The sequence below is a fragment of the Lactuca sativa genome, chromosome 8 (genome assembly GCF_002870075.4).
Source record: "Lactuca sativa cultivar Salinas chromosome 8, Lsat_Salinas_v11, whole genome shotgun sequence".
In the NCBI taxonomy this organism is placed as follows: domain Eukaryota; kingdom Viridiplantae; phylum Streptophyta; class Magnoliopsida; order Asterales; family Asteraceae; genus Lactuca; species Lactuca sativa.
The window spans coordinates 84,457,221-84,471,744 of record NC_056630.2 but is presented as its reverse complement, the minus strand read 5'-3'; positions in this window follow the sequence as shown (position 1 = coordinate 84,471,744).

Sequence of the window (14,524 nt, the reverse complement as noted above, 5' to 3'; positions counted from 1 at the left end):
CAAAAGGATCTTCGGGTACCTGTCTAACACGGACCTGAGAATACAAGCAGTTTGAAAATCAGCATAAAGCTGGTGAGTTCATAAGCGGTTAGTTTTTTTGAAAATGTACGAGTTCCTTTGTTTTCCTGAAAAAGTGGTTATCCAAGAAAATCCCATATTTTCTAATGTAAAGTTAGTTTCCAAATCCGAAAGTAAAGTAAACAATGTAAAATAAAAACATGATTGTTCTTGAGAAATGTAGTTCAATTGTTTAATTTATTACACTTTTCTAATTAAGTACTACTATTACTCAGAAAGAACCCCATGTTCTCCTGACTGTGTGTGTGTGAACTGTTACCAGTTTTGATTATGTTGGGTGTCCTTCCTAGGAAAACCCCATGTTTCCCTGACTGTGTGTGTGTGTCTTTACTGGTTCTGGTTGTGTTCGGTGTTCTACCCAGGAAAACCCCATGTTTTACTGACTGGTGTGTGTGTGTGTGTACCTTTACCGATTCTGGTTATGTTCATTATTATCCATAGGAAAACCCCATGTTTTCCTGAATGTGTGAGTACCTGATATCCCTAAATGTACATTAGCTTTACTACGTACATAAAGCTAGTAAAAGAGTCTAAAGTGTTAAAAATCTAGATTGCGAGTCCTTAACCATACTCAGACTAGATATGACTCGCGTCGGGGCCAGTATCCTTTTTATGACTTTCGTCACCCTTGAACCTTTCGGTTCGGCTGTAGCTAGCAGCCAGGTGCGGGATTGTCAGTCCCGTATAGATCTATACACTCAAGCCATGCTCTCCTGCGAACGGAGATTCTGGTTACAGGGTTATTCCTCCACTATCTCGTGCCAAGGGACGTGTTACCAAGGACGTGTCTCCAATCTTTAAGATTACTCATCACTTCTCGCCTAGGGAAGTGGTATCTATGACTAACTAGGTTCTAACGTACCAGTCCTTTACACTCAATCCTAGGTGTTATTTAATGATGATTGTCCTTTACACTCGATCCTAGGTGTATTTAATGATGATTGTCCTTTACACTCGATCCTAGGTGTATTATTCAGGACGTTACAATTGATTTGTGTGCTGTGATGGTATTTATCGATCACACTCAAACCTAGGTGTATTGTTAAGGATAAACAAATGTTTTATGATTTCTAATGGTGTCTGACTTTTACACTCGAACCTTAGTGTTTTATTATAGACATTACGATGGTTTATGTGCTTTATCGATTTAAACGAGAACAATCAATCTAAAGAATACAACATATCAATATATATTAAGAATTGAAAATCGGATTAAAACAAACAACCCTGCAAGTTAAAACAGTTTGTTAAAAGGTTTTCAATTCATAAAATGTACAATTACGAAACCATTTGATTGAAATCATAAGTTTAAGTACAAGCTATTCTTGTACTTTTGCTTGTATCCCCCCTCTGAAAACATTGAAAAACCATTGAAAAAGGGTAGGGATATGAACTCACCAAACGAGAAACGTGACGATTTCGGATGCTAAACGTTGGTTCGGGGATTGTTTACTCGCGATGTCCCTATGCAAAATGTAATAATGTCCATATATAACTAATTAAATTTACAATCACTAATTATTTGGGACATTACACTCCAACGAGGTTAAACACCTCAAAACGAGCGTTTGGAGTGACCCGGGTGACATCTACGGACGGGAATTGAAGCGAGGGACTTGGGATTTGAGTTTACTCCCCAAGAGTAAACTTCCTAACTAATTTTATGGCCTAAACACCCATTCCCCATGAGTTTACGGCCGTAAACTCATGGTGGGGTGGTTTATGGTGTTTAATGGGTCATAAATGGATGTTAACACTTGGAAATGCTTGGAATAATTTTACCTAAGGCTTGGATTGAATTAAAATCACCAAATACAACCTTTAAGGGAGTTTACGGCCTAATCATAGGGTCTATGGCCGTAAACTCTCAAATCCTCTTAAATAAGTGTTTTTAAGGTCTCAAAATTAATCACATGTGATTCTAAAAATTCCCACAAGCCTAGAAATGAGTTTGGGGCACGAATTGACACTCTTTTAGGAGTTTACGGCCATGGGGTATGTTCTATGGCCGTAAACTCTCAAATGTGGGGTTTTGATGTTTCTAAAGTCCTTCAACTATTTTTGGTAGACCCTATGATTTATTCCAAGGCTTTTGGTGGTGTTGGTTGGCATTCTAACACCTTAGAAGTGATTTTACACCCATGTTTGAGGAGTTTACGGCCCAAGCATATGCCTTGGCCGTAAAATCATACAAAACTCTCAAAATTGATGTTTAATGAGTTCCAAGTCCATTACACAATTTCTAAAAATCATATCTAAGGCTTGGTTGAGTCTAGGAAGGGTTAAATGGCTTAAAACCTCCTTAAATATGTGTTTACGACCTAGGCACCTTCCAGGGCCGTAAACTCATATACAAAGCTTTAATTCTTGGTTTGAGGCATTCTAATTCCATTTCCTAAAGTCCTTTAGCCATATCCAAGGTCCAATTGAGGATTGGAAGGGTTTTGTTGCTCCAAAAACCCCCTTTATATGAGTTTACGGCCTAGAACTATTCTAGGGCCGTAAACTCATGTTAATGGTCCTATTCCATTATTTGAACTCGAATTTGAAGGCTAAAGAGGTTGCATAACTAATTAGGGAAGGTACCTTGGCGATTTGAAGCCTTAAACTTGAGATTTTGACCCTTAAATCTAGTTTGAGGAGAGAGGTTGGAGTGATAGTTGTAAAATGGAGAAAAAGCTTCAAAATGGAGACTAGGATCACTTTAAATAGTGTCTAAGTTCGGGACACGGCAGAATTCTACCCGATACCAGCGTTAGATGGGGCTTTTGGTCGCACCCGGCCAATTTGTCGTAACCCGATATGGTTGATTCTAGAAATGTTCCGATTATTAATATGAGGCATTAGAATGAGTTCTAAGGGTATTAAGACACTTATTAAGTCATAAAATAAAACTCACATTAACGACTTAATAAAATGTCGGAAACGGAAACGAAATCGGAAACGGCGTTTGGATGATTGGAACGAGTCGCGAAAAAGAGGTTACAATTAAGGATATGAATTTCGGGTTGTTACAGATCTTATCAGTAACGCGTCCTTTAGATAAGGGAACATATAGTCCTCCATTCTAGATACCGTATGAAATAAGACATGTATTATAATCATTATGTCTGTTCATGTGTTGTTTTCAAATTTCCGATTTATGATGACTGACTAATTGAACATATCAAATCAGTCCAGGCTTGGCCAAGCGCTTAGGGGTGTCATCACTAAATCATCGAGCGGCCCACATATATCGCTTTTATCCCACTTTGTGTAAAAGGAACGGATAAACTTCGACTCAAATGCTTGCACTATTTACTCATCAAATCACACATAACAATACATTTTATAACATCAGTTTACTAATGCGTTTACGTATTATCAATGTGCAACCAACTTGTAAACAACAACTCATATCTCTCCGTTTCAATAATATATGATATTATCGTCTCACAATCACCCGTTATAAAATCCTTGAAGTGATTCACGTGAGCGTGGGTTTAATCCAATACTTAAATCTTATTTCAGGAGCACTCATGAACACTGCAACATACTTTTGCTATGTCTAGACGCTTTTCGAATTCTACAGTCGGATTCATGACAGTCTTACCTCATTACCTACTTCTAAAGTATGATTGACTATGGACGTTTGAATAAACTAGTTATTCGGGAAGTCAAAACATGCAACGTGAAACACATGAATAACCGAATCCAATATGATCTCTAAACTTTCGAGTATAAATAAAACACTAATTATTTAATCTCCATATTGATTACACATTATTCACTGTATAATGTTTTGGTTACTCAACTTAATAATTGAATTATAAAAATAGTTGTCCCATGCTCCAAGAATGCACACTATGTTTGCCTACGGTCCTTACTGTGTGAAATAGATCAATTGAACACATTTCTAAGGATGCTTATTTCACAATTCCTAATCCTTATTACAAGTGTAAGAATACCAAATTCTTGCCACTATTAGAAAATGTTAGATTCTAACATTTTACTCAATGATCCTTTTGTAATGACATAACACCAAAGTCACCAAGACTTTGCCAATGATATTACAAAGCGCTCTATTGGAGATTGTTACAAGACAACTCCAAAAATACGAAGTCTCACATTCAAAGTACTATCCTTTGAACATCCTTCTTGCATAAAAGTTTCTAATCTACGTAGATTCTTAATATTTCACTGATATTAGGGAAACACTTCCGTATTTTCCATATGACAACACATTCTAAATAGAATCCTACGTATTCATAATAATGTCAATATGGTCCATCAATTACTATACTTCCAACTTCGTACAAGTGACCAATCCCTAACAAACTTAGATTGTACTTGACAGTTGTTTAATTTACTTTAGTCATATCCGATTCTTGTCCTTTTCCCTCTTAACGCCCTAGGCATTTGGAATAGACAAAACGGTCGAATATTACAACATATGTAATCGATCATATACCCGAAGCGTATGGGATACGATACATATTATCTTACATAAAGACATGATACTTTACCAGTCTCCGGCTATAATATTTCCATATATAGAATTTCCTTACATTGAACCCTTTCAACATAACATTCATATATGTCCTTTGACTAAATTTGATTAAAATTTCTCGATCTAAGCTTTTAGATTTGAATGAAGTATAAGTTCCTCTCCCTTAATTATAGTAAAACAACTTTTCAACCTCTGAAACTTTGCAAATTGAAACTTTTGTTTTCTATAATTAATATTGCTAACTCGCAACACTTAACATAATAATCATGCTCCCACTAACATGATAATTATATCCTTACCAGCATAACACTTATGCTCCCACTAGCTTTGACATGTACTCAGAAATCAACTGGACTTCTAGAAATCAATACTCATTGACTTTCCTTCCAAAGTTCAGATATCTGATACGTAATGCTTCGATAAGACTTTATCTAAGCGCATACACTTTTTATTAGAAAGCTCATACGTGTGTCTAAACTTTCTCATAACTTTTATCAATAAGCCTCAAATGTTCAGACTACTTGCTATTTCTCACAATTTGAACTATGAAGAGGGATGTCATAATCATAATCGAATTTGAGAATGCAATTTACACAATCGCTATCTCCATAAAATCTTCCTAGTGAAAGTGTTTCCTCACAATCATTTTCATGAAGCAGAGTGAAACCCTGTCACATAGATTTTATAGTGTATGTGTTCCCATCCATGTGACTTTGTTATAACCATATTTATAAGACAAGGTTGTGACAAATCCAAAACCATATGGACTGAACTTGTCCAATCTTACTTTCTTGCCACCTGGCAGCACAAGGGCCTACCATGCCTTCCAAGTAGTCAAGCAGCTCACCCATACAGATCAATGAACTTTCACCAATCAAGGTGCTGTGCCTTATGCAATCAATTAAGAACTCTTAGGACTCACATGCATAGTTAACTTAACTGGAATGGCAAATAAACAAGAATATGTCAACACGATAGGTTATAAACCTCAAGCCGTGTGCTAGTGATAGGCAATAGGTTTATTCTTGATTAGTTCCTGAAGCTATTCAAGACTATTTAGACTCCCATCAACCTCTTCACATATAAGATTCTCTTTTCAAGAAACATTCCTTGACAAACAAATATTCAAGAGTTAGTGCAGATTGCTATGAATACCAATACCTCACACAATTGGTATTAGTTGGTCTTTGTCCTATCCAAGACATCATAACTTACCAATTTCAAATGTGCAAGAGTAAGAAACTTTTCTACTCCATATTTGATGAGTGTTATAAACCTTCTTAAGATGTGTCACTCAAGTCACCATCTTGGAGTTTAACTCAAAGACTCGATCTTGGAGCAAATTATGATTCACCTTTCGATTTAATCATTCTAACAATTTATTATTCCTCTTCTTAGCCATGCTGATGCACTAAGTTTTCCTTAGAGGACCAATTGTGACATGGTTTCTTAATCACTAATTAATCATAAAACACGATACTTAAGTACTCTCCCTTCTTTTTAGATTGGAGAAACTTTTATCTTTCTTCCTAATTGATTCTTCCTTTTCGTTCTGCTTTACATTGATACCTTTTCAACGATTCAGAATTACACATTATCTTGTAAGCATAACCATATTTACTAAACTTTTAGCAAATCATGACGAATATTTTTATCGTTCTTTGTGGTGGACTTGACCAGTGCACAATAATGCATACTAGATCCTTTCAAAAGCCGTTGTCGAACTCTGATCTTGTAACACCCCGAAAACCGAAGGCGGAAACATTTCCGGGGTCGACTCCATGTTGAGTATCAAATCCAATGTACATAGTAAGTAAAGTAACACAACCATTACATTACATATATGAAGGTTTTACATTTGTTTCAAAAGCATAAGTTTTACAAGTGATACATAGTATATATGAACAACACGAAACGAGTCTTCTGAAAACTCCGTCATCGCACAAAAGGATCTTCGGGTACCTGTCTAACACGGACCTGAGAATACAAGCAGTTTGAAAATCAACATAAAGCTGGTGAGTTCATAAGCGGTTAGTTTTTTTGAAAATGTACGAGTTCCTTTGTTTTCCTGAAAAAGTGGTTATCCAAGAAAATGTACGAGCGTTTGGAGTGACCCGGGTGACATCTACGGACGGGAATTGTAGCGAGGGACTTGGGATTTGAGTTTACTCACCAAGATTAAACTTCCTAATTAAGTTTATGGCCTAAACACCCATTCCCCATGAGTTTACGGCCGTAAACTCATGGTGGGGTGGTTTATGGTGTTTAATGGGTCACAAATGGATGTTAACACTTGGACATGCTTGGAATAATTTTACCTAAGGCTTGGATTGAATTAAAATCACCAAATACAACCTTTAAGGGAGTTTACGGCGTAATCATAGGGTCTATGGCCGTAAACTCTGAAATCCTCTTAAATAAGTGTTTTTAAGGTCTCAAAATTAATCACATGTGATTCTAAAAATTCCCACAAGCCTAGAAATGAGTTTGGGGCACGAATTGACACTCTTTTAGGAGTTTACGGCCATGGGGTATGTTCTATGGCCGTAAACTCTCAAGTGTGGGGTTTTGATGTTTTTAAAGTCCTTCAACTATTTTTGGTAGACCCTATGATTTATTCCAAGGCTTTTGGTGGTGTTAGTTGGCATTCTAACACCTTAGAAGTGATTTTACACCCATGTTTGAGGATTTTATGGCCCAAGCATATGCCTTGGCCGTAAAATCATACAAACCTCTCAAAATTGATTTTTAATGAGTTCCAAGTCCATTACACAATTTCTAAAAATCATATCTAAGGCTTGGTTGAGTCTAGGAAGGGTTAAATGGCTTAAAACCTCCTTAAATATGTGTTTACGACCTAGGCACCTTCCAGGGCCGTAAACTCATATACAAAGCTTTAATTCTTGGTTTGAGGCATTCTAATTCCATTTCCTAAAGTCCTTTAGCCATATCCAAGGTCCAATTGAGGTTTGGAAGGGTATTGTTGCTCCAAAAACCCCCTTTATATGAGTTTACTGCCTAGAACTGTTCTAGGGCCGTAAACTCATGGTAATGGTCCTATTCCATGATTTGAACTCGAATTTGAAGGCTAAAGAGGTTGCATAACTAATTAGGGAAGGTACCTTGGCGATTTGAAGCCTTAAACTTGAGATTTTGACCCTTAAATCTAGTTTGAGGAGAGAGGTTGGAGTGATAGTTGTAAAATGGAGCAAAAGCTTCAAAATGGAGACTAGGATCACTTTAACTAGTGTCTAAGTTCGGGACACGGTAGAATTCTACCCGATACCGGCGTTAGACGGGGCTTTTGGTCGCACCCGGCCAATTTGTCGTAACCCGATATGGTTGATTCTAGAAATGTTCCGATTATTAATATGAGGCATTAGAATGAGTTCTAAGGGTATTAAGACACTTATTAAGTCATATAATAAAACTCACATTAACGACTTAATAAAATGTCGGAAACGGAAACGAAATCGGAAACGGCGTTTGGATGATTGGAACGAGTCGCGAAAAAGGGGTTACAATTAAGGATATGAATTTCGGGTTGGTACAGATCTTATCAGTAACACGTCCTTTAGATAAGGGAACATATATTCCTCCATTCTAGATACCGTATGAAATAAGACATGTATTAGAATCATTATGTCTGTTCATGTGTTGTTTTCAAATTTCCGATTTATGATGACTGACTAATTGAACATATCAAATCAGTCTAGGCTTGGCCAAGCGCTTAGGGGTGTCATCACTAAATCATCGAGCGGCCCACATATATCGCTTTTATCCTACTTTGGGTAAAAGGATCGGATAAACTTCGACTCATATTCTTGCACTATTTACTCATCAAATCACACATAACAATACATTTTATAACATCAATTTACTAATGCGTTTACGTATTATCAATGTGCAACCAACTTGTAAACAACAACTCATATCTCTCCGTTTCAAGAGTATATGATATTATCGTCTCACAATCACCCGTTATAAAATCCTTGAAGTGATTCACGTGAGTGTGGGGTTAATCCAATACTTAAATCTTATTTCAGGAGCACTCATGAACACTTCAACATACTTTTGCTATGTCTAGACGCTTTTCGAATTCTACAGTCGGATTCATGACAGTCTTACCTCATTACCTACTTCTAAAGTATGATTGACTATGGACGTTTGAATAAACTAGTTATTCGGGAAGTCAAAACATGCAACGTGAAACACATGAATAACCGAATCCAATATGATCTCTAAACTTTCGAGTATAAATAAAACACTAATTATTTAATCTCCATATTGATTACACATTATTCACTGTATAATGTTTTGGTTACTCAACTTAATAATTGAATTATAAAAATAGTTGTCCCATGCTCCAAGAATGCACACTATGTTTGCCTACGGTCCTTACTGTGTGAAATAGATCAATTGAACACATTTCTAAGGATGCTTATTTCACAATTCCTAATCCTTATTACAAGTGTAAGAATACCAAATTCTTGCCACTATTAGAAAATGTTAGATTCTAACATTTTACTCAATGATCCTTTTGTAATGACATAACACCAAAGTCACCAAGACTTTGCCAATGATATTACAAAGCGCTCTATTGGAGATTGTTACAAGACAACTCCAAAAATACGAAGTCTCACATTCAAAGTACTATCCTTTGAACATCCTTCTTGCATAAAAGTTTCTAATCTACGTAGATTCTTAATATTTCACTGATATTAGGGAAACACTTCCGTATTTTCCATATGACAACACATTCTAAATAGAATCCTACGTATTCATAATAATGTCAATATGGTCCATCAATTACTATACTTCCAACTTCGTACAAGTGACCAATCCCTAACGAACTTAGATTGTACTTGACAGTTGTTTAATTTACTTTAGTCATATCCGATTCTTGTCCTTTTCCCTCTTAACGCCCTAGGCATTTGGAATAGACAAAACGGTCGAATATTACAACATATGTAATCGATCATATACCCGAAGCGTATGGGATACGATACATATTATCTTACATAAAGACATGATACTTTACCAGTCTCCGGCTATAATATTTCCATATATAGAATTTCCTTACGTTGAACCCTTTCAACATAACATTCATATATGTCCTTTGACTAAATTTGATTAAAATTTCTCGATCTAAGCTTTTAGATTTGAATGAAGTATAAGTTCCTCTCCCTTAATTATAGTAAAACAACTTTTCAACCTCTGAAACTTTGCAAATTGAAACTTTTGTTTTCTATAATTAATATTGCTAACTCGCAACACTTAACATAATAATCATGCTCCCACTAACATGATAATTATATCCTTACCAGCATAACACTTATGCTCCCACTAGCTTTGACATGTACTCAGAAATCAACTGGACTTCTAGAAATCAATACTCATTGACTTTCCTTCCAAAGTTCAGATATCTGATACGTAATGCTTCGATAAGACTTTATCTAAGCGCATACACTTTTTATTAGAAAGCTCATACGTGTGTCTAAACTTTCTCATAACTTTTATCAATAAGTCTCAAATGTTCAGACTACTTGCTATTTCTCACAATTTGAACTATGAAGAGGGATGTCATAATCATAATCGAATTTGAGAATGCAATTTACACAATCGCTATCTCCATAAAATCTTCCTAGTGAAAGTGTTTCCTCACAATCATTTTCATGAAGCAGAGAGAAACCTTGTCACATAGATTTTATAGTGTATGTGTTCCTATCCATGTGACTTTGTTATAACCATATTTATAAGACAAGGTTGTGACAAATCCAAAACCATATGGACTGAACTTGTCCAATCTTACTTTCTTGCCACCTGGCAGCACAAGTGCCTACCATGCCTTCCAAGTAGTCAAGCAGCTCACCCATACAGATCAATGAACTTTCACCAATCAAGGTGCTGTGCCTTATGCAATCAATTAAGAACTCTTAGGACTCACATGCATAGTTAACTTAACTGGAATGGCATATAAACAAGAATATGTCAACACGATAGGTTATAAACCTCAAGCCGTGTGCTAGTGATAGGCAATAGATTTATTCTTGATTAGTTCCTGAAGCTATTCAAGACTATTTAGACTCCCATCGACCTCTTCACATATAAGATTCTCTTTTCAAGAAACATTCCTTGACAAACAAATATTCAAGAGTTAGTGCAGATTGCTATGAAGACCAATACCTCACACAATTGGTATTAGTTGGTCTTTGTCCTATCCAAGACATCATAACTTACCAATTTCAAATGTGCAAGAGTAAGAAACTTTTCTACTCCATATTTGATGAGTGTTATAAACCTTCTTAAGATGTGTCACTCAAGTCACCATCTTGGAGTTTAACTCAAAGACTCGATCTTGGAGCAAATTATGATTCACCTTTCGATTTAATCATTCTAACAATTTATTATTCCTCTTCTTAGCCATGCTGATGCACTAAGTTTTCCTTAGAGGACCAATTGTGACATGGTTTCTTAATCACTAATTAATCATAAAACACGATACTTAAGTACTCTCCCTTCTTTTTAGATTGGAGAAACTTTTATCTTTCTTCCTAATTGATTCTTCCTTTTCGTTCTGCTTTACATTGATACCTTTTCAACAATTCAGAATTACACATTATCTTGTAAGCATAACCATATTTACTAAACTTTTAGCAAATCATGACGAATATTTTTATCGTTCTTTGTGGTGGACTTGACCAGTGCACAATAATGCATACTAGATCCTTTAGTCCTCTACTTGACTCAAATACTTATGTGAAAAAGGAATTAGTCTTAATTTTCCAAATACGAAGGTTCTCATTCATCATACAATACCAGTTGCATGATTCCAAGTTTCTGTCCAATTGAAGCTTGGGTGATGAGAGTCATTCCTTATTTTATAAATTTTCGACATTACCACAAATAAAATAACTAAGAATCACATCCATTTTTCAATATTGCTAACAATAGAAACATACAAACATCAATTTTCACAAAAGTCATTGCAAGGATATATATAAATAAGACAAAAATCAAAATTTATTTTATTTATTAAAAAACTTGTCCTTACAATACAATTACAAATGAAAACTATGTTACTAAATATTCCTAAGCAATCTATCATAACTCCTATGCAGCAGCACAAAAATCCGATCATCGAACCATGCGATTGAAATCCATCTATTTGTGATCAGACTCTGCGTACTTTTCCTTTAAGCTTCCTTCCTTTTCATCGATCCTACAAAACATCAAAATGAAATCTTATCACATCATATATTAAGAATCTATAAATAGGAACTTAATAGAGTTAGATAGTGGATTTTACTTGAAGCAGAGTCATACATCTTGACTCTCCCATCCTTGCGATCCCTCAGGTAGATACGGCAGCTTCACAACCAGTGTCACTTATCTTGGCAGTAGAAACAAGTAGAATCTTTTGGAATAACACATGGGAAAATCTAAGACATAGCCTTTCTCTTTACCAAGTGGCGAAAACAATTTGACCTTGGCCAATCCCTTTTCATTGGGAAGAGAATAATTTTCTGGACTTCCAATGTTGCAATTGTCAATGTCCATGGAAGTTTGGGAGGTTGATCTACCAGTCAAATTTGTTTTACCAGTGTGCCAAATCATTGCTGATTTAGCGACAATAAGCAAATAAGTCAGATAAATGAGGGTTACATCATGGTCCATCATATAGTAATCTCTAATGAACTCACTATATGATTCGGGAAGTGATTGAAGAACCAAGTCAACATCCAGCTTCCTCGAGACTTCGACACCCAACATTCCCAACTTGTCAATATGCAACTTCATGTCCAAGACGTGAGCACATAAAAACATTCCAACTTTGTGTTTGCTTGCCAATAGGGCTTGAGTGACCTTGTACTTTTCAATTCTTCGAACACGTGGGTCAGGGAGAATAATTGAAGGAGGTGGAGGAAGTGAAGGATGATTTCCATTTCGATGATCCAATCGTGGAACATCATCTTCATGTGGAAAGCTTTTTAAAAAAAGATTTGGGAAGACCATAGTTGTCAGAATTTGACATCTACAGAAGGGAGAAATTCAAGTTAGTTTGTTCCATCCTTAATATAACACCCAAATGAAATATTAAGGCTAGGACCCAACACAATATTCTACAACTCAGACGAGGGATGCCGTAATCAGTTGCAAAATATTTGAAGGTAGGTAAATGACGATTTACCAATTTCCACTATGAAAAACGAAATGAAAAATTAGGTTTATAATGAATTTAAATTCCTAGATCTTTTGAGATTCATTGAACTTTTCAATGACATGTTTAATCTCGATTATGCCCATCAAGTTTATGACTGGGATACAGAGGATCACAAACAAGGTGTGAATACCCATGCAAATTAGCTAGGTACTCTCGAAGACGTATATCACCTAATCAATGTGTCGGTTAGCCACTCACGCTCCACTGATCTATGATAATCTACGAGCTACCCATTTCCATCCTTCATTGGTCCCATATTATTGTGTCGGTTAACCACACGCTCCACTAACGACCAACAAGGTGCAATGTGAAATTTCATGGATTAGCACCAAATTCACATTTTTCCTAAAGTAACTAAGATTTGGGAATTTATAAAAGTGTTTAGTTACTTTGTATTTCATTATACTTATAGTTGAAGGTTGTGTCCTATCCTACCCGTTCGGCTAATGACCCTCCACTAGTCAAGGGTGCAGTAGGTAAGAGTGGATACCCAATGGCAGTCATTTTACAGGCCGCTTCCTTATACACCCCTTATAGACCAACTTTATGAATGAGGCCTACTAACGGTAAGACTGAATTTTTACATATACTTATATAATATATTAGACCTTTAATTTTATATAGTATAAGGGTGTATTTTATACATTTTATAAATACTACGTGGTTTAATCTATTAATAAATTAGAATTTTAATATTATTAAATATAAACCATGTCATTGTGGATATTAGTTCTCTCTTTTAATTAAACACTTAATTAATTTAATAAACCCATAAGGGTGTAATTTGAACTATTCAAAATACTAGGGTTTTTAGAATTTAATATTTCAAAATTAAAACTTTTAATTAAATTTAAAATTCCAAAACTTGAGGGAAAATTTTGAAACCTTTCAAAATATTAAGTTTTAACTATTTAAATTTCAAAAAACTAAAACTTTTAGTTTCAAATTTAAACTATAAAACCTAAAGGGTGTAATTTAAAACTTTTTCAAAATTACTAGGTTAAATATTTGAATCAAAATAATCCTATATTATACATATTTAACCATATCCACCAAATTTGATAAGGATATCTTTACTAATCATAAAAAATCGAATTTATGCAAGAAAAACGAGTTTGGGTAAATATCCTAATCAAAATCTGGCCAGAAAATCGATAATCCCGGCACCAGGTCACTCAATTCGTTCAGTCCACTATGGAACTTGTCGAGTTCATGCAACTCGTCGAGTCCATATATAGACTCGGCGAGTCAGCCAGTCTGACAGCAAGTTTTTCAATTTCCTGATTTTTCGCAGTTCACTTTTGCATTAATTCATTTGAAAAACGACCTAGACTTTGATACCACTATTGGGTTTTGAGCATAACATCATTCCTATGGTGTACGTACAACCCTAATTACTTTGATCTAGGTTTTTCTAACTTGAACATACAACTATGAATACCAAAGCAATAACCCTATGACTAGCATACATATATGGAAAATCACATATGATTAGGGTTAGAATCTTTACCTCTCTTATTATGTAGCAATAACAAGTTTAATCCTTCTTGATCTTCACTTCTGAAAGCCTAGTGACCCAAGTGTTGCACCTCTAATGGAGTCACAAACAATTAATGCAAGAAGATGACTTAGGAGACAAGTGAAATCGGCCATGGCTTCCTTGAAACTCATAGGGGTGAATTCCATTAGCAAAGGGGTCTTTATATAGTTGTGTGGGCTTACTAGGGTTTTCA